Source organism: Cupressus sempervirens, chromosome 3 (assembly GCF_028749045.1).
Source record: "Cupressus sempervirens isolate cs-2001-9-10 chromosome 3, ASM2874904v1, whole genome shotgun sequence".
Lineage (NCBI taxonomy): Eukaryota > Viridiplantae > Streptophyta > Pinopsida > Cupressales > Cupressaceae > Cupressus > Cupressus sempervirens.
Window position 1 is genome coordinate 246,704,954 of NC_143120.1, and position 22,857 is coordinate 246,727,810.

The 22,857-nt window shown below is 34.4% G+C and overlaps 1 protein-coding gene and 2 pseudogenes across 3 annotated transcripts in view; 2 read left to right on the top strand and 1 right to left on the bottom strand.

The window, feature by feature from the left end:
- The first annotated feature begins 676 nt into the window (after nt 1-676).
- LOC149565785 (coatomer subunit gamma-2 pseudogene) lies at nt 677-20,782 on the top strand (annotated as a pseudogene).
- LOC149565786 (sugar transporter ERD6-like 5) overlaps nt 18,849-22,857 on the bottom strand; it is a 43,975-nt gene continuing 39,966 nt past the window's right edge. For 2 of the 3 annotated variants that reach the window (XM_089819274.1, XM_089819271.1), the window contains one exon: nt 18,849-19,196. The gene's annotated coding sequence lies outside the window, so the exon portion shown is untranslated. Of the gene's footprint in view, nt 19,197-20,716; nt 20,820-22,857 lie in introns of those variants that run through there. The other variant, XM_089819273.1, reaches the window with a different exon arrangement.
- Nucleotides 20,828-21,507, top strand: LOC149565787 (putative protein phosphatase 2C 41 pseudogene; annotated as a pseudogene).

Below are 22,857 nucleotides of genomic sequence, written 5' to 3' on the forward strand. Positions count from 1 at the left end.
CAGATTTGTAGGTCTCCCAAGTGGGGTAGACCTCAGTGCTATCATTTCCAGAGAGAATTGAATGAATCATGCTACTAAGATTATCATGAATGAATTTTCTAGAGGTAACTACCCATATAAAAAGAAATGATAACCCTAAAATTGGAGTTAGTGAAAAATAATAATATGCAACTAGCTAAATTCCACTTTTACCTTGAATTACTTTATCTTTCTCACTACCATAAGTCTGAGCAGCAAGAAATTCTATGGTAATATGACTGGATAAACTAACTAAGAAGGCACTATATTGGACCAAAGTCATGCAGCAGAGGCTAAACCTTACAAGTAATATCCTACAAGAACAAATTCATAAGAACACACAACATCCTAGCTCAAGTCCCCTAGCTATCAAGTCCTCTATCTTCCTTTGAAAACACTTGAGAAATGGGATGCTCTGTCTCACAAATGGAAGCAACATAAGCAGGTGCAACAAGTTATCTTATTTATCATGGTTGAACGTCATTTAATTGGTGGAGAGGATGGTCTCAAATTGGATGAGTTTATGTAGTGGTTTGCACCCAAGTCCAGTAGATCTGATTTGGAAATTCAGTTCTTAATTGCATAGAATATATAAACTTAATATTGACCAAAAATGTAGACCATAAAGTACAAAAAAAATGCTTCCATATAAATAAGAATGTCGTATATAGATCTATGCCATGTGGGCATCCTGTCTTATTTCAAACAAATTTTACTACACAGGTATATGTAGGATCATGATGTGCCAAAAAGTGGCAATGTGAAAAAATTAGAGTTTGAAAATGTCTAAAAGCATTTCAAAATCCACTCTGACTTTTTTCACCTATTTAGGTACCAAACTTGGAAAGTAAGGCCCAACCCTTATCGGATACCCAATATTATATCAAATACCTGATATAATATCGGATACCCGATATTTGTCAATGTTATTAAAAAAACAAAACACAACCCATGGGTTGTTTTCACAGTCTTGTTTTCTGAACAACCCGCGGGTTGTCTCTCTTTTTTTTTAATAGCCACAGATATCAGATATCTGATATTATATCAAATATTTGATATAATATCAGATACTCAATGTTTGACAGTGTTAATAAAAGAGAGAGAGAGAGAGAGAGAGAGAGAGAGAGAGAGAGAGACAACCCGCAGGTTGTTTTCACAATGTTATTTTGTGCTCAATGCTTGGATATCAGGTTTTATATCATGTATCCTATTTAAGGTAGGTTTTTTTGGTTTTTTATCAATTTTAATATAAATTTAATAAATTTTATCATAAATTTGTTATATTTAGTTGAATTTGTTAGAGTTTAGGCTTTTTTTAATAAAAATTGTTAAAATTAAGGCTTTTTTTAATATAAATTATGTTTTGCAAATTAATTGGAATGACTAATCAAAATGATTACCATGAGACAAGGAATACTATTCATGGTAACCCCCCACCAAACGATTGCCCCTACAAAACCGTCCATCAAATGATCCTTTACCCCCTCAAAACACTCCTTGAATCAAGGATTTGATAATTGAAAATCTCACCCAATTGAGGGCTTTGCAAATAACGTATAATAATATACCTACATTGGCTCCTATATTATCCACATTAAACACCATAGTGGATAACATTGAAACCCTTACCAACCAACAAAATGTCGCTCTTCATTAGCATGATGAAATGCATGAGATGTTTGATGATGGCTTGGACTATGATGAGTTTGTGGCCCTCAATATAACCAAAGATGATTTGGCTAGCCTTTTTGCGAACCCAAAAATTGATATACTAGTTGACCACAAAAAATTCAAACTATTAATTAAATGGTGTACAAATGACGCCATATGTGCAAAATTTTGGGATCGTTGGTGGATAATTTTTGATATCCCTCCACATAGAAATTTAGAGGTGCCATTTTATTTCCTTATAAAATTATATGCAAAATTTGTGTTGAAGTTCAAAGTGAACTATTGGAGCATGAAACCCAACATGGGTGTAGGACTAGGAGCTCCTTAGGATAGACCCTCTTCCTAGCAGAAGAAAGCTAGCACTTTTGTCCCCCCTACTGATATCTCCCCCCCTCCTTGAGTGCAACATACTAATATTATGGTAGAGGCTAGCTCTCAAACCATTAGAGCCATTCATAGACTGAGTAGCCTATTGATATGTTAGACTAGGTCAGTCCTACTTCCCCATGTTGATGATGCTAGTGCTAGTTCCTCATCAACTAGCTCATCACACATTTTTGTGCCACACACTTGCATTATGTGAAAGAATATTTTCTTGGATCCCATAGGTGATCTTCCTAAGTATCATTTTGTATTAGATGAGGATACACTAGACACATGTGTAGAGGCTATAGACCCTACTGCGAGAGAGGAGGGGAATGCAGAGGCATGGACTCCTTCTATGTCAGTACGTGTATACATTTTTTTGTTATGACATATGTGATTTAAATTTAATTTTTTTATAATAGAGTAATTTTAATTTTTAAGCCATACTAACTTATACAAGTATGTGATCTTCAATCATGTTTAGTTGATAACCGATGAGGAGTTCAAATGGGTTGATAATGCCACACTCTCAGCCATTTCATTTGGCCTTGAGACATCTATAGTACATTATGTTGTGTTCTCATTGTTTTTTATATTTGATATTGTAGCATATATGGTTGCTAATCTTTCTTTTATCTTGCAAGTACCACTTGTCCCTAGGGGACAAAGTGCGGGGGATGATCTAGCACCCATTGACAAAGGAAAGGTAATTAGGTGCTTGCTATTTGATTAAATATTGATGCATTCTTGTAAAATGTTTGTGGTATTGAAATTTAATTACATTATTTATTGTATATAGGGCGTGGCTACTGGATGATGAGCCCATACAGATTATGTGTTGTAGACGCTTCAGCATTTCCATTCAAACTGAGAGCCCCATTGTATGTATGAGTATCATTTATTTTTTATTTTCCTTATCTTCATAAATAAATTCAAAAGTAATTTCTGTGATATTAACAACTACTATTTTTTATCTCATAGGAGACTACTAGTGCACACAAGGTTCGACGTGAGAGTTTTGTAGATTTGATGATGCAGCCACTATGTCCTGAGGAGGAGCCTACACTAGTAAGTTGCAGTTTGAATTCATGATTAAATATGTTATAAATTTAGCATGCTATGAATTATAATGTTATAGTTTAAGTTGTAGATTCATCTAATAAACATATTTGAACATAGATAGCCCACAACTAGTGAGGTACAAGAATTGCCAAGAGCATACGAGAGGACTCCTAACAGGTGCAAGAGGTCAACGAGAGAGGTATTTATTATGAAAGTTTAATAGTATAAATATTCATTAAAAAAAAGATCATTATGCATTTGATTAATTCAATGTTAGATACAAAGAATCATATAAATTTATTAGTCTAACTTTGGGTTTTTCTTTTTTGTTTATGTAAGAGGCATCTAATCCACCTAGTGTAGTGAAGAGGCTACATTTTGATCATCCACCAGCACCCTAGGATAGTATAGTTGTTATAGGATGTGTCATGAGACATTTTGAGATGGCATATGCCACATTGTTTATAGAAACATTGATATTATACACATTCTGATGGCATGATCAGCCACATTTTGTATATGGATCTATGTATTTTGATATATATTTGTGTACTTTGTCTATGGATACATGATCTTTGATATATTTGTGTAATTTGTCTATGGATACATGTATTTTGATAAATTAAAAAAATTCATTTATGTGCACAATGATATACATATTAATTTAGTATCTAGTATTGTTCAATTTATCGTGGAGCATGTGTATTGTTCATATTTATGGAATATCATTAATTTTGATTATGTTTTTTATATTTGATTCAAATGCAATAATTTGTGAAAAAAAAATTAACAACCTTTATTATCAAATTTGGATGCAATGTTTAATTTGAAGTGCTATCATGACATAAACACACTTGTTAACCTCCTACACAAGGTTCACATAACTCCAAATCTGATTTTGAACTCCACCTTCAACCTTGAAACTAACTCTTGGCTTCAAATCTAATCTCAACACACTTAAGGACTCCACTCCTCAACCATGGATTCTATTCCCAACCACGAACTCATTCCTAGACTCATAATCTTTGATAACTAGCACTTCACTTTGTTACTATCCTCATACTACAACTTTTCAATTTCAACATAACCTCAAAATATCCCAACTTAAGAGACTTGATGGGATCAAACTTTTTAAACTTGGTTCCCCAATACCATATCCATATGAATAACATCTATACATTTCTCACATTGATTAGATTATCCATACTAATCCACTTAATAAAATTGGCTTCATTAATGCATGTTATCATTTCACACCTTCTATAGGTGTTTCCAAGCTTGTATGGTCATGCTCAAACCCCTACTAACTCTTTGCACTCATTTTAACTTTACAAGAAAAAGTTATGACTCATTTTCTTGTAGCATTTGACGGTTCATCAATAGCCCTCATGAGCTCTGAGTTATAGCCCTTGAAAGATTGACCTCGAAATGCACTTAAAGCACCTTGGAGTCTCCTCGGTACAGGGTGGCTATGGACGATGGATGGTCTCCATACCCAAAACAAGGGTGTCACTAGGGTTAACCCATACATCTTGAGCTAATGGCCTTGATGATTTGATATCAAGATCCACAGTTTTAAAGTTATGCTCTAGTGCACCTATGAACTAAGGCACACTGTGAGGTTTGGCATCGAGCAAGATCACTATGCTAAATCCAAATGAAATGTGATTTCTCAAAAATGAGATAGGTTATTTTAGGCCTCTACATGATCATCCTATAGCATTCAATGGTTCATTGATAGCCCTCATGAGCTCTAAGTTATGACCCTTAGAAGATCGACCTCAAAATGCACTTAGAGCACCTTGGAGACTCCTCGGTACAAGGTGGCCACGGATGATGGAGGGTCTCTGTGGCTAGAAAAAGGGTATCACTAGGGTTCACCCACCCATTTGGAGCTAATAGCATTGACAATTCAATGCCAAGATCAGCGGTTTCAAAGTTACACTGTGGTGCACCTATGAACTGAGGCACACTACAAGTTTTGGCATTGAGCGAGATCACTGTGCCGAATCCAAACAGAATGTGATCTCTCAAAAATGAGAAATGTTATTTTAGGAGTTGGCATCATCATCCTATAGTATTTGACAGTTCATCAAAAGCCCTCATGATCTCTGAGTTACGACACTATGAAGATCGACCTTAAAACACACTCAGAGCACCTTGGAGACTACTCGGTATGGGGTGACCGCGCATGATGGAGGGTCTCCACAGCTAGAAAAAGGGTGTCACTAGGGTTCACCCACACATTTAGAGCTAATGGTTGTGACAATTTGATGTCAAGATCAATGGTTTCAAAGTTACACTGTGGTGCACCTATGAACTGAGGCACACTACAAGTTTTGGCATCGAGCAAGATCACTGTGCCAAATCCAAATGGAATGTGATCTCTAAAAAATGAGATAGGTTATTTTAAGCCTTGGCATCATCATCCTCTAGAATTTAACAGTTCATCGATAGCCCTCACAAGCTCTGAGTTATGACCCTCAGAATATTGACCTCAAAACACACTTAGAGCACCTTGGAGACTCCTCGATATGGGGTGGATGCGGACAATGGATGGTCTCTGTGGCTTGAAAAAGGGTATCACTAGGGTTCACCTGCCCATCCAGAGCTAATGGCACTGATGAGTTGATGCCAAGATCAACAGTTTCAAAGTTATGCTATGGTGCACCTTTGAACTGAGGCACACTACGAGTTTTGGCATCAAGTGAGATCGATGTGCCAAACCCAAACAAAATGTGATCTCTCAAAAATGAGATAGGTTATTTTAGGCCTCAGCATTATTATCCTGTAGTATTTTGCATTTCATTGATATCCCTCACGAGCTCTGAGTTATGACCCTCAAAAAATTGACCTCAAAATGCACTTGGAACACCTTGGAGACTCCTCGGTACAGAGTGGTTGTGAATGATGGATGGTCTCTGCAATTGGAACAAGGGTTTCATTAGGGTTCACCCACCCATCTAGAGCTAATGGTGCTGATGATTCGATGCCAAGATCAACGGTTTCAAAGTTATGCTGTGGTGATCCTATGAACTAAGGCACATTGCAAGTTTTAGCATCGAGCAAGATCGCTATGCCGAATCCAAATAGAACGTGATCTCTCAAAAATGAGATAGGTTATTTTAGGGCTCAGCATCATCATCCTATAGCATTTGATGTTTCATCAATAGCCCTCATGAGCTCCAAGTTACAATCCTTGGAAGATCAATCTCAAAACAACTTAGAACACCTTGGGGACTCCTTAGTACAGGGTGGGTATGGATGATGGATGGTCTCCATAGCTGGAATAAGGGTGTCACTAGGGTTCACCTACCCATCTAGAGCTAATAGCACTGATAATTTGATGCCAAGATTAGCGGTTTCAAAGTTACACTGTGGTGCACCTATGAACTGAGACACACTGCGAGTTTTGGCATTGAGCGAGATCATTGTGCCGAATCCAAATGGAATGTGATCTCTCAAAAATGAGACAGGTTCTTTAAGCTCTCAACATCACTATCCTATAGCATTTGAAGTTTCATCGATAGCCCTCATGAGCTCCGAGTTACGACCCTTGAAAGATCAACCTTGAAATGCACTTAGACCACCTTGGAGACTCCTCAGTATAGGGTGGCCACAGACAATGGAGGGTCTTCATGGCTAGAACAAGGGTGTCACTAGGGTTCACCTTCCCATATAGAGCTAATGGTACTAATGATTTGATGCCAAGATCAGTGGTTTCAGAGTTACACTATGGTGCACCTATGAATTGAGGCACATTGCGAGTTTTGGCATCGACTGAGATTTTTGTGCCGAATCCAAATTGAACGTGATATCTCAAAAATGAGATATGTTATTTTAGGCCTCAGCATCACCATCCTATAGCATTCAAAATTTCATCAATAGCCCTCACAAGCTCTAAGTAATGACCCTTGGAAGATCAACCTCGAAATGCACTTAGAGCACCTTGGAGACTCCTTGGTATAGAGTGGCCGCGGGTGATGGATGGTCTCTATGGCCAAAGCAATGGTTTCACTAGGGTTCACCCACCCACCTAGAGCTAATGGCACTAACAATTTGATGACAAGATCAGTGGTTTCAAAGTTACATTGTGGTGATCTTTTAATGTCATAGAATGTTATCTTTATGCACTTTTATGAATGTATATTTGGAAATATGTGTTGCATTTCTTGTGTTGCACTTGTCATGCAAATGATCAACAATTGGCATACAAAATGTCAACATCATAAACCATTCACATACATCACAATGACAATAATTTTAATAAGAACATTAACAAAGCACATTTAAAAATTCACATTTAGTAAAGAACCATTGAGGCATTGCAAGAGCCAAGTGCATACAGTTTGTCATGACATGTACCAAATGCATACACAAGATGACAAATCATATAAATTCAAGACCCCCAAATAGAAAAATGACAACTAGGAAATAAAGCATATCAACAAATCAACACATGAGGAACCAATGCTTAAATGAACTTACATACCAACTTGACACCACTGCATGCATCATACATCAGATGATGCAATTAGTTCACAACCACAACATAGGAAGCAAGGGCTTCAATTATTACCACTTGGTAAATGATAGGCCAAAATAAACAATATGTCAATTGTTGCCCAAACCATCAATGATAATTATGGATAAGGAAATTAGTTGGTCATTCAATTAACTCCACATTTAACCACCATCTCAGTTATTATATATCTTTTTGGGTATGCTAGCTCATCCCTACCAATTAAAGGGAATCCATTAATGTAGCTAGGTGTTATTTCATTCACAATTATAAAATGGCTATACATTAACACTAGTGTATTGGTATAACAGTTATGATTATCTCTTTCTACATCCAAGTTAGAGTTCATGGAAACATTACCTTCACAAGAAGCAAGATTTGGGTGGCACTACAATATTTGTGAATAAGTATGGTCACCAATGGTGTCATTACAAATTTCATGTATACTTGCTTGGTGTTTGATGCAGAGATAGCACAATGGAAGTCAACAAACAAGCCCCTCTCCCACACAACTTTCAAAAATACTCCAAGGGTTAAGCCAAGGGTATGTTCTATTCTCACAAGTGCATATTCCTCTTAGGAACCACTAGAGAAAGTTTCAAGTCTTACCACCCTAAGCAAGACATGAGAAAAAATGAACCAACTTATGCAAATATGACCAAATTCCCCAAAATGGGAAAAATAACGATTTTGTTGTTCTAGGCTTTTCCTCCACTAGCAAGGGCTTGGAAAAACTTAGTTTTGATACAAATAAGGTTCAACCAACTGATCAATGCAAAAATTTCACCCTTCAACCATTTGGTTTTGTATTGCATGTGAGAAATCAGAAAAAATGCACTAGAAACAACAAGTTTTTATTGATTTGAGAGGAAGTACACTATGTTTTTTCAATCTATCTCCTTCTTCTAATGTTTAGAGCCTTTATAGGCTATTTGCAACTAATTAAACCAACCTATGGATAGTTTTATCCATTAGGAGTTACATTTTGAAAAGTGTTCAAGAAAATTGTAAAAGTTGCCAAGCAACTTTTCACAATTTTTGCAATTTTTGCGCTAAGACAACTTTTATTGTAAATTTGCTTGTAAATGGATTGCACAAACTCCTTGGGACCCTACTAGTGTTCTAAACACCTAGACTACCTAGAAAATATAGAAATAACCAAAAATCCTCTTTATTGGACCAATTGATGCCCAAGGCTTATAGTTGCACCATGGGGTCTTGTGTCCATTACAAAAGTGGATGGTCATAGGGATACTTGTAGACTTTCTTTTTTTTTTCTGCCATTATAGAATTTGAGCAATATAAATTCATGAAACCCTAAAGAACACATGTATGCAAGAAATTTTCATAGATAGGTAAAGAGAAAAAAAGACAAGGGTTTAACTTTGACAACATGCAAGATGACATTATTAGGATAAAATCATGAGTAAAATATAAAATGGAAACCTCACACCATAAAAAGAAAGGAAATGCATTGATAAGACTTATAGTAAAAGGCTTACACAATATTAGCATCATAAAATCACTTCTTGTTTCAATGCCTCATTGCGAATGAGTATTCAAACTTATTGACACCTTCCCCAAATTATTTTTTAAGGAACCAAGTATTCTAATTGTTCATCCGTATTTTCTAGATTTGTCTTATTTGATTAATTTGATAAAAAATGGTTTTAATAATCATAATGTCAGCTCTATGTCAAATAAGAAAAAAGCCAAACTTGTAATGAGATATCCACAAGCAATTTTCTTCCATTGTCTCCTTGCTTCAATACTCATATAGCTATAAATGCTCTTAAAATTGTCTTTACAACCTTGTATCACATGTAAATATGATTTGCAAGAACTTGTTCAATATCTTCTTCTTATAATTCCTTACAAAGAACCTACCAAAATACAAATTAGGATATGTAATTAATTTAACCTGTCTTTTTCATTATTACAAAAACCATATATTAAAAAACTTCACATTTTACATCATAAATCTTAGGAATTCTCCCCAACACCCCATCCCCCCCACTCTTCATGATGTGCCTACATTCCAATATCATAAAAAATATTAGTAACTTATTATATTAAACAAGATAATAATTATTTCATTGAATCAGTATGAAGAAAATAAAAAAAGAAGTAAATATACCTAGTTGAGTGCTCTAGTGGGGTCCTCTCTCTATTTTAGGGTCTCCAACAAGGCTTCATGATCAGCATTAGTAATAGTAAAAAGTTCTTTTAATTCTGGTCTTACTTGATGCTTCAACAACTTAACATTTGTTGCAATAATAAGATGCAAATATATGAGAATTATTTTTTGCTTCTAATAGTCTTCGAATGCAGGAATTCCATTCCTTCTAAGCATGTATATTTGCAGCCATGTTCCAACAATAACCACTAAACTAGTAGAATATGTGAATCCATCATCATCTATGATCGGTTGTGCAAGCTTTTGTTTAGCTCTTACACAACATGCTAACCAATAATCAGATTTCTCATCATTCCCCTATGGTGCAATGAATGCAAAGACATGCCTTGGATGAAGAAGATCTGATAGATGGTTATGCTCAAGTGAACTTTCCATGTCATCATTTCTAATAGACAGTATGATAGACAATGGAGTAAGATAATGTGGAGCCCATGTGTCCACCCACTCACTCAACTCACAGTGATCCCAATCACACTAAAAACAACTAAGACAAAAGCAAGCTAGTTGTCATGTCCAAATGTCCATGTACTAGAATTAGAGCTCTGAAATGAATGCATTTTTTAGGAGTCTCTCACTATAGCACAATATAATCTATCGCCTATGGACCCTTCCTCAACTAACCAAAAGAACTTGTGTACCACTGAATCAAGAGTCCCCCCTTAATGCTAAACTACACCAATCAACAATGCTCTAAGCATCAAGAAGCTGTGTTGCTGAAATCTTCAGTTATTTTTTAACTAGAGCTCTCTTCACACATGCCCCTACTCCATCATGTTCCCCTTTCCCATGGCTAGACTTAAAAAAACTTCAAATATGAGATACCCCCCTCTTTATGTGCATCCTACAAAAATAATAAAACATGTGAGCATTCTTGAATTGACCTGTATAGTTATATGACCAAATGATATGTTTGTCCATAGCAATTGCATGCTCCTGTAAGAAATCAAAATAATTCTTGAAATAATGTTGCACAAACTCATCAGAGTGAGATCTATCATCACTCATATAAAAAAGATACTCTCTAATAATCTTCTAATTATCTTCTACATTATTAGGAGCATGTCTATATGTTATGTGGATGAAAATAGCAATCTAAATGGAGTTGCAGTACTGAGATTATGTCTCATTTTGAGGTTGCAATGTGTAGTTCTCAGCAAAATCAACAACTAATATAATAGTGCCAATGGGAAAAGTCTCCTTACACATTCTAAATTGTTGATGCAACCACTAAGACCTGTGACTATGTCTTGCATACTTGTAGAAAAGATTTGCCTTGAAATCTGAAATAAAACTAGCCACACTGATTTCTTTTGCAATCAATTCACATCTAGAGCCCTCACCCCCACTCTTAAATGTGTATTTCACCATTTCATATACCTTTTTTTTTTACTATTGTCTTTCACAGATCTTGTTCGCACCCCTCATGGAAACATGTGTCAAATTTGGATAAGCCACCACATTCTGAACACTTCTCATTTAAACAAGCATTTCTATAAAAGAAATAACCATCAACTCTATGACATAAAATTGATCTAGCAAGTCTCTTAATGATTTTGGAAGCCCACTAGCACTACAATTCTCCAACATTCCTTTACTATGTAAAGTAGAACAAATGGAGCGTAATAGTTCATGGTGCATAGAAAAATTGACATGATACTTGCAACATGTATTTCAAATTTTAAGTGACACACAATAAAATGGCTTCAAAGATTCAAAAGCCCTTTGTGATATTTGAAGACTTGGATGACTCTCTCTAAATTGTTTGAACAACATAGTTTGACTTACCTCCAAATAGTGTTTAGGATGTGGCATACGGTCTCTGATGCCAATTCTCAACTTTAACACGTTTTTAGCATTGGGTGATACTTGTGAGCTAGAGTGCCAAAATTGTGTAAATTATTCATTCACTTCATCGGATAGCTTCTTATCAAAACGTGGAAGTCTCCCACCAAAAGCCCATGTTTCATTTTGAAGAGGATAATCAATTCTCTCTCATCGACTAAGTGCTTTTCTCAAAGTAGTATGATTTAGGTTTAAGTCAATACAAGTTTGTCTCATAAATCTACCCTTTCTCAAATGATGACTTACCAAAGAGGTTATAATAACCCTTCGAGCAGCTCTCTTATCCTTCTCCGTACTATTTTTCTCAATGCTATTAAGAGCACTAAAAAGATTCTACACAATAATGACATTTCTTTCCAATTTTTATTAACATGAATCTTCAATTTGGAAAGCATAGGTCTCATATTTTGCATCTTTAATAAGTGCATAAAAAGATGACATTGCTCCACCACTGTCTTGTTGCCGAAAAACATCTTATATAGTCTTGAAGCCCATAACCGAATGGTTCTTTCTAATTTTTTCCCTTCCAAATTGGTAATAATCATTTCACCAATTTCAATTATCCATTTTGGTGTTCTAGAACCTTCATGTTGATTATAATTAGGAGATATGTAAGGTTCATGTGCATTGTCATGTTTGGCATAGTCAATCATACAATTACATTATGACCTAGTAGCATTTCATCCTCCAAATTTTTATTCTCTAAATTTTCAATCCTAACATTATCATTTTCAATTGGTACATTTTCATTCTCCAACTGCACATATTCATTATCTGACTCTATGATTTCTCCTTCAACTAATTCACCGTCAACTTGACTCACATTTAACATACCTTGTCTTTTCCTTCGGTGTTCTACTTTGTCCCTTTCCCTATATGCCACAATGTCTTCATTGGATACCTTGCTTTTGCATTTAGCCTTTTGATGACTACTGCTCCCCATTTAGATGATAATATCGGACACCTAGGGATATATTATCAAACTTTTTTGATTGTTTGGGCCCCAAAATGTGACTTTTCCTAAAACCAGTGAAAAAGGCCCACAAAAAGCAATGTTGCTGGGTCTGCAGTGATAGGGAATATTCTAAAAAAATAATGCCAGTAAAATTAGGTATATGATTTCAAATCGGATACCCGATTTGAAATCAGATATCTGATATGAAATCGAATGTCCGATATTAAACCAAAATATTGGAGGGAAAAACAAATTACTATAATGTATTAGCTTATAATGTATTATTATATTATATTATTACTATTATTATTATTATTATCTATAAATATAATAGATATGATTATTATATTATATTATATATTTTTTTAATTATATTATTATATTTTTACCATATTATTTTTATTTGTCACTATAACAACATATAATATTATTATTATTATTATTATGACTTATGACCTAGGGACATATTAGAATTGTATATATGGGTGGAAAGGGGTATATATGGGTGGAAAGGGGCCATAGGATAACCTATGACCCCGTTTTGACACATTCCATGATGACATATGTTGCTAAGGGTCCTAGGACCCCTACGGACATATTAGAATCATTTATATGGGTTGAAAGGGGCCATAGGATGACCTATGACCCCTTTCCACAAATTTCATGATAACATATGTCTCTAGGGGTCCTAGGACCCCTAAGGACATATTATAATCATTTATATGGATTGAAAGTGGCCATAGGATGACCTATGACCCCTTTCAACACATTCTATGATGACATATGTCTCTAGGGTCCTAAGACCCCTAGGGACATATTAGAATCATTTATATGGGTCGAAAGGGGCCATAGGATGAACTATGACCCCTTTCAATACATTCGATGATGACATATGTCTCTAAGAGTTCTAAGACCCCTAGGGACATATTATAATCATTTATATGGGTTGAAAGGGGCCATAGGATGACGTATGACCCCTTTTGACACATTCCATGATGACATATGTTGCTAGGGGTCCTAAGACCGCTAGGGACATATTAAAATTGTTTATATGGGTCAAAAGGGGCCATAAGATGATCTATGACCTCTTTTGAAACATTTCATGATGACATATGTCTCTAGGGGTCCTAGGACCCCTAGGGACATATTATAATCATTTATATGGGTCAAAAGGGGCCATAGGATAACCTATGACCCCTTTCAACACATTCTATGATGACATATGTCTCTAGGAGTCCTAGGACCCCTAGGGACATATTATAATCATTTATATGGGTCAAAAAGGGTCATAGGATGACCTATGACCCCTTTTGAAACAATTTATTACAACATATGTCTCTAGGGACCCTAGGACCCCTAGGCACATATTAGAATCATTTATATGGGTCGAAAGGGGCCATAAGATGACCTATGACCCCTTTAGAAAAATATTAGAACCATTTATATGGGTCAAAAGGGGCCATAGGATGACCTATGACCCCTTTTGACACATTCTATGATAACATATGTCACTAGGGGTCCAAGGACCCCTAGGGACATTAGAATTATTTATATGGGTCGAAAGGGGCCATAGGATGATCTATGACTCTTTTCCACACATTCCATGATGACATATGTCCCAAGGGGTCCTAAGACCCCTAGGGACATAGTAGAATCATTTATATGGGTCAAAAGGGGCCATAGGATGACCTATGATCCCTTTCGACACATTCCATGATGACATATGTCTGTAAGGGTCCTAGAACCCCTAGGGACATATTAGAATCGTTTATATGGGTCAAAAGGTGCCATAGGATGACATATGACCCATTTCAACACATCCCATGACAACATATGTCTCTAGGGGTCCTAGGACCCGTAAAGACATATTATAATTGTTTATATGGGTTGAAAGGGGCCATAGGATGACCTATGAGTCCTTTCGACACATTTTATTACAACATATGTTTCTAAGAGTCCTAGGACCCCCACAGACATATTACAATTCTTTATATGGGTCGAAAGATGTCATAGGATGACCTATGATCCCTTTTGACACATTTTATTACAACATATATCTCTAGGGGCCCTAGGAACCCTAGGAACATCTTAAAATTATTTATATGGGTCAAAAGGGGCCATAGGATGATGTATGACCCCTTTTGACACATTCTATGAAGACATATGTCTCTACGGGTTCTATAAATCCTAGGGACATTAGAATCATTTATATGGGTCAAAAAGGGACATAGGATGACCTATGACCCCTTTCAACACATTCCATGATGACATATGTCTCTAGGGGTCCTAGGATCCCTAAGGATATATTATAATCATTTATATGGGTCGAAAGGGGCAATAGGATGACCTATGACCCCTTTTGACACATTCCATCCTAAGACCCCTAGGGACATATTATAATCATTTATATGGGTCGAAAGGTACCATAGGATGACCTATGACCCCTTTCAACACATTCCATGATGACATATGTCACTAGGGGTCCTAGGACCCCTAGGGACATGTTAGAATTGTTTATATGGGTTGAAAGGTGTTATAGGATGACCTATGACCCCTTTCAACACATTCCATGACAACATATGTATCTAGGGGTCCTAGGACCCTTAGGGACATATTATAATTATTTATATGGGTTGAAAGGAGCCATAAAATGACGTATGAGTCGTTTCGACACATTTTATTACAACATATGTCTCTAAGGGTCCTAGGACCCCTAGGGACATATTACAATTGTTTATATGGGTTGAAAGGCCTTTCAACACATTTTATTATAACATATGTCTCTAAGGGCCCTAGGACCCCTAGGGACATATGAGAATTGTTTATATGAGTTGAAAGGGGCCATAGGATGATGTATGACCCCTTTCGATACATTTCATAATGACATATGTCTCTACAGGTTTTACGAATCCTAAAGATATTAGAATCATTTATATGGGTCAAAAGGGGCCATAGGATGACCTATGACCCCTTTCAACACATTCCATGATGATATATGTCTCTAGGGGTCCTAGAATCCCTAGGGACATATTATAATTATTTATATGGGTTGAAAGGGGTGATAGGATGACCTATGACCCCTTTCAACACATTCCATGATGACATATGTCTCTAGAGGTCCTAGGACACCTAGGAACATATTAGAATTATGGATTAAAAGAGGCCATAGGATGACCTATGACTCCTTTCAACACATTTTGTGATGACATATGTTGTTAGGGGTCCTAGGACCCCTAGGGACATATTATAATTGTTTATATGGGTCAAAGGAGGTCATAGTATGACTTATGACCCCTTTCGACACATTTTATTACAACATATTCTAGGGGCCCTAGGACGGCTAGGGACATATTAGAATCATTTATATGGGTCGAAAGGGGTCATAAGATGACTTATGACCCCTTTCATTACATTCTATGATGACATATTTCTCTACGAGTCTTAGGACCCCTAGGAACATATTATAATCATTTATATGGGTCAAAAGGGGCCACAGGATGATCTATGACCCCTTTCAACACATTTTATTACAACATATGTCTCTAGGGGTCCTAGGACCCCTAATTGTTTATATGGGTCAAAAGGGGTCATAGGATGACCTATGACCTCTTTCGACATATTTTATTACAACATATGTCTCTAGGGGCTCTAGAACCCCTAGGAACATATTAGAATCATTTATATGGGTCAAAAGGGGCCATGGATGACTTATGACCTCTTTCAATACATTCCTTTATGACATATGTCTTTACAGGTCCTAGGACCCCTATGGACATTAGAATCATTTATATGGGTGAAAAGTGGCCATACGATGAAGTATGACCCCTTTGAACACATTCCATGATGAGATATGTCTCTAGGGGTCCAAGGACCCTTAGGGACATATTAGAATCTTTTATATGGGTTGAAAGGGGCCATAGGATGACCTATGGCCCCTTTCGACACATTCCATGATGACATATGTCTCTAGGGGTTCTAGGACCCCTAGGGACATATTATAATTATTTATATGGGTCAAAAGGGGTCATAGGATGACCTATGACCCCTTTCAACACATTCCATGATGACATATGTCACTAGGGGTCATAGGACCCCTAGGGACATATTATAATTGTTTACATGGGTCGAAAGGGGCCATAGGATGACCTATGACCCCTCTCCATGCATTTCATCACAACCCTTGTCCCTAGGGGTACTAGGACCCCTAGAGATGCATTTGGTTGGTTTCAATGCATTGAGAGGGGTCATAGGTTAACCTATGACCCCTCTTGACACATTTCATGACAATTTATGTCCCTAGGATGCCTAGGACCCCTAGGGACCCATTGGGAATGGATCGAAAGGGGTCATAGGTTAACCTATGACTGCTTTTGATGCATTTTATGACAATATTATATTTAATAATGATATAATATTGTATATTTTAATATAATAATAAATTATTATTAGATAAATAACAATAATAATCATATATGTTACTAGATTATAGATTTAATAATAATAATAACCATATATATTATTATACATAATGATAGTCATATAATATTACTATATATATTTAATAATAATAATATTTATCATATATATTACTATATTATATTTAGTTATAATTATTATTATTATATTTATAACTATTTTATATTTAATAATAATAATCATACATATTACTATATTATAATAATAATTATAATCGTATATAATAATAATATCAATGTCCACACTTCCCCCAAATAAATTTCCCTTTAAAACACTAATGTTTCCCTCTCAAATTTATTTCCTCTCAAATTTCCCTCCCTCCAAAATTGCAATTGGAATACCTTTCCTCTCAAATTTCCCTCCAAAATTTTAATTGAAAAATCACGGATCTGATCAAATACCCGATATTAAATCAGGTATCCAATTTGAAAATGGATACCAAATTTTATTTCGGGTATCTGATTAGGCTCAGTATTTACTAATCCTATTTGGTCAACCCAAAAAATGTGTTTGAGAAGGGTTTCACTAACACTGAGACTTTAGGTAGCCATCTAACAATGTTATTTTCATCGAAATTGAATGAAATGAAAAAGGTTTTCTTATAACACTCTCGAGATTCCATTGATATAATATCTATCAAATTCTAAGTTCGATAAGTATTTATTAGTTAATTTTTAATGAAGATTTTTGTAAAGTGTTGATTGACATACTGATTGAAAAATAGCTATAACTTTCAAACGGTATAACATTTTTTAAATCTAAAAGTTGTATCATATTCTATGCTTTGCCTAGTATAAGAAAAATAAAATAAAAATTAAATTTGATAAAGTTTTCTATTAGTTAAGGTGGTCAAACACAGGATTTTTTTTTTCAAAAAAGTTTTAGTAGAAAATTCATATTTAACTATTTATTTGGAATAAAATATCCAAAAATATGCATCACATCTGGGCATAAGTCTACTTTTTATATCTATAATTATATTTTAAAAATGTTATCATTTGATTTTGATTAAGGTGTTCAGACATACACCTACTTTTTATTTTCGCCCTGAAAGTTTCGTAGTACTGCATTAAAATCCAAACTTTTGACCAATCAATTATTTTTTTCTCTAGATAAGGCCTTGTAGTTTTGAAACTACATTCAATTTCCTACAGATTATTTTCTTACAACTTTTTGATATAAAGTCCATAACCACTTTAAAATTATGTGTAAAGTTGACATAACCCTGATTTGTTGGTTTTTCACTACCACTTAAGGCCATAGTTTGGTTAACCATGATCCTGTACATACCCACACCTATCTTATATTTTTCTTACCTGGACATAAAATATTTCAATTGTGCTTGTTCATTATTTTTTATTAATGGAAATACTAGTTTTAGTTGGGACTGATCATTTGGAAAAGGATGGTCCATGATGGTAGAGTCTCATTTTGTGTGTTGGCTGAAATTGCAATAGTCACATTAAATGCTTGAAAATATTGAAATGATTTGGCTCTGGTCCATCTTTGATAATGAGAGTATTTTTCAATGACTTTTTAAAAATATTTCGGTCCCTCACTTCAAACATGCTATACCTATGCCCATTTAATAATGCTTAGGTCACACTTCACATTTATCATAGAAACTAAGAAATGTTTATTTCACTTTATTTTTTATTTTGAAGGGGTATTTCAAACAAACTTATAAGAAATAGTACTATATACATACCAAACATCATACCTATAGGATCAAAATAATCTAAATAATTGCATCATAAGTCCCTTATGAGTATTCTATTAAAAAGGCATCACATGAAAAAGGAGTATTATAGACAATATGAGATCTTTATCACATGCGAAGTCACCACTCACAGCTATGTTAAAACTACTTATGCTATTCTCTAAGAATAAAAAACAAAATTACAATTATAATATACAAATATTCTCATAATTTACAAAAACATGTGAAACTCTCATCAAGGAAGTTTGTATACAATATTGGAGTATTTGGGTGCTTAAACAAAAGAAATACCATACGAACAACACTACAAATCTTGACATGAGGGTCTTGAATCCTTCTACAATGTTAGGAAACAACTCATTGGTACCTACATAAAGGGATCAAAGGATGTTACTTCTAAATTAGTTTCAAAAATACTTGTATAGACAAATCATTTCATCATAATGATAGATGAAGATTGCAGCCTGAACCAAAATTGCTAATGTAAAAACATTTCTATACAAATTTTGCAAAAAAGTTGTAAAAATTTCCAAATGTAAAATATTTCTATATAGATGGATATGTGCTAAGAATAAACTTGTCCTAGCTACTAATTCTCAAGGAGACAAATTAAGAGATATCTAAAACAAGCCATTGTTGATAATAATAATAAAATGTTGTCTCCAGTACTTCTCTTGTTAGTGGAATTCATTTACATCACACCACTCCATATATTGTCAATCATTTGAGTAACAAGGCACAAGTAATTTGGTCTAGCATTGCTCTTGTAAAATTTCATGCACTAGCCTTGCTTCATTTGACAAAATGGCTACTTAGTTATAAGCAAGCTTGTGACTAGTCTAATGAGAGGAACAATTCACTCACCTTTAGCTCAATGTCTCTTTTATCTATTACACCTACCACATTATATAAGAAACAAATGTAAATTCACAACCAAGTGAACATTCATTCTATGATTATTTAGAAGGATGCTTGCACCAGAAAGTGGAAATGGTCATATTTGAAGCTGCAAGGTATATAATAGAATTGAATGGGGTGAAAATTCAAGAATTCACACGTGCTATTACTATTTTTTCAATAATTTTTTTCTCATCAAAGACAGTTCTCTAGTTTTCAACTATTTGTACTTTAAACAAGGTGGCAATGACACATCCATTGGCAGATACAAACTACAAAATTGATATCAAGAGACTAATTTTAGACCAAAACTAGTACAAAACCACTCTAGCTATTACTACACTATTAAAAACAAGAAATGAATCGAGTGTGGATCATTTGATCAAGAAAATTAAAAATTTCATGTCTGATAAGAAATATGAGTTCAAGATTGTTGTTGTGGAAGCTATTACATCTTTGCACTTGAAATTCCCAAAGAAATACCACACACTAATAAACTTTTTTGAGTAATATATTCCATGAAAAAGATGTGAGTATAAGAAAGCTATTGTAGATTCTATTCTTATTCATATAAGGGATATTCTAGAAGCAAAGTAAAGTGGCATGTATCATCTTTGTGAATTTATTGAAGATAGTGATCTTTCAACATAGATTCTTTATTTTCTTGGTCACAAAGGATCGAAGACTGTAGACCCTAGCAAGTATATTCATTATATATACAATAGAGTTATTCTTGAAAACCCAACAATTGGGGAAAATGTTGTGAGTGCATTAGAAAACTTTGGTACATTGGTTGATTCTTTAAAGCCTCACATATTTGTACTATTGTGTTGATACCTCTTTGATACCAATGATGAGGTTTAGGATTGAGAAACCCTCTACCTAAATGCTCTTGATGGAGATGTTTCATCAGATAAGAATGGAAAGTATGTTAAAGGTTTCATTTTTGGTATCTTGGTCTTTCCACTGGTTAATCTTGAAGCAAGTTTACATGCATATGAATCTAGTGAAGAACCTTTTATCTTGGCTTCTGTTCCAAAGGAGGTCAAATCATAGCCATTGGTAGAGAAGGATGCTTCTAGTAAAAATTTAGCTGCAAAAAATGATAGATCTATTGTTGTTAGATATGTTTCATAGACATATGAAAGCCTATTGGCTTCCATTCTTGAGTAATCCATTTCATATTTCTGATTCAGTTCACTAGCTAAGGCTATTCTCATTCCAAAAAAATCTTTATCTATGCATTCACACTCACATGAGGAAGAATTATGGTTTTATTTTGTTGGGGACATAACCAAAGCCTATGATAACATTGATAAGGCCATTCTTAGATACACTCCCAACTTTTCTTAAGGAGGCTCCCTTGCTATCATGGTCATCTTAATAGATGCTATAAATCTTTCGTTGTAAATGTTAGTGACTTTAGACATTTTATGTGCTAAAGAGGAAGAGCTATTCATCTCTCCACTAATCATGAGCCTAGTACTAAACATGTAAGCATTAAAAACAGTAGTGGTTTCATTTCAAATTTTCTTGGGGACATTTGAGATAGGATTCTCAAGTCACATCTATGGTCAAACCCAAATGTGAGGGAACACCACATTGAATTAGAAGCAAAGTTTCTAAGTATTGCTAGTGATGATTTATGAAAGGTAGTGAATAATCAAGAGGCAACCAATTTTGTTAGCAAAATCAAAGACCCACAAATGGTAGAAAAGAAATTAACTGTAGAAGCCTTGAAATTAGAAAACAAGAATGACATATCTTGTATTCTAGTGTAGTTAAGATGATTTATTTACAAGTTTGTCTAAGGATACACATACTTTGGATCTTAATTTTAACTTAGTGTTCTATAAATTTTGATTGATTATTGTGGCAACTAAAATCATACCCTATGGATGAAATTAATGTTGCTAAGTTACATTAATAGAATGACATTGAAATCAAGAATTGGAAAAAAACCATCACCATTCTATTCGAAGAAAAAGTAATTGATATCAAAAATCACATATCTTAGGAGGCATTCTTTTACTCAAACAATTTAACATTCATTGGGACCTATAGAAAATTTGTGTATCCAATTCTAATAAACCCTTCAATACCATTTATTTTTGTAAGAAATGAAATTATTTCTAAATATTCACATTGATTATTAAAATAGAATGGTAAATGTATAGATAATCACTTAAGGCTTCTTTAAGATATGCAAGATTTAAGTTCCCTTTCCCTCCCTCACATTTTATATCAAATGTTTGCTTATAAATAAAATAATTAGTATTACACTAGTAATGGTATTGGAAAAAGGTAATAAATCTTTTGATTATAGAAAAATAGACCTTTTGCTACCATCTCACTCTAGATAGAATCAAACAATAAACTTAGAATACTACAGAAGCAAAAATACCTTAAAATCTATCACTCACCTCTCGTTTTTATAGCAACTACAACAAGAGTAGTCTTCGTAAAATGTATTACTTGTTGGTATTTGGAAGTGCACTTGCAATCATAGCAACACCAACCCTTTTGAATGCATCAACTACTAGGATGTCTACCTCCGAAGGGTCTAGGGCTTTTTTCATTTATGCAATAATTTTCCAACAAAAGAAATCATTATTAGCAAATGTGTTTTGTTTTCTTTTAATTGGCTAAAATTCCCTCCAAATTTTTCCCATTCCCTCCAAAGTATATAATCAATCATTTTCATGCCAAATTAAAAGTAGTAGATAGTTTTTATTATTTAATATATTTTAATTGAGGAATAAAAGCCATTTTTGGTATTTTTCAACATAAAATATATAAGAATTTAATTAAATAAATATATAAATATAGTAAATATGATAACTATTGATGGAGGTTTTTTTAGGATTTTTTAGCAATTTTAGAGGAGTCAGAGACTCCACATAGGTGTAGCATCAACCAAGGAAGGTTTTTAGGTCATAAATAGCAACTCTAATTTAATTTGATTTATATATATTGTTGATTTATAAAATACCTTGAAATGTAGAAGAGATAATATCTAAAAATATTAGTCATGTATTGATAATAGTTGTGTGACTGTGAAAATGACATAAACCTATTAGATTTTATATCACTTATTAAAAAAGGGCATGGAGCTTTGAGATTATTCTTGA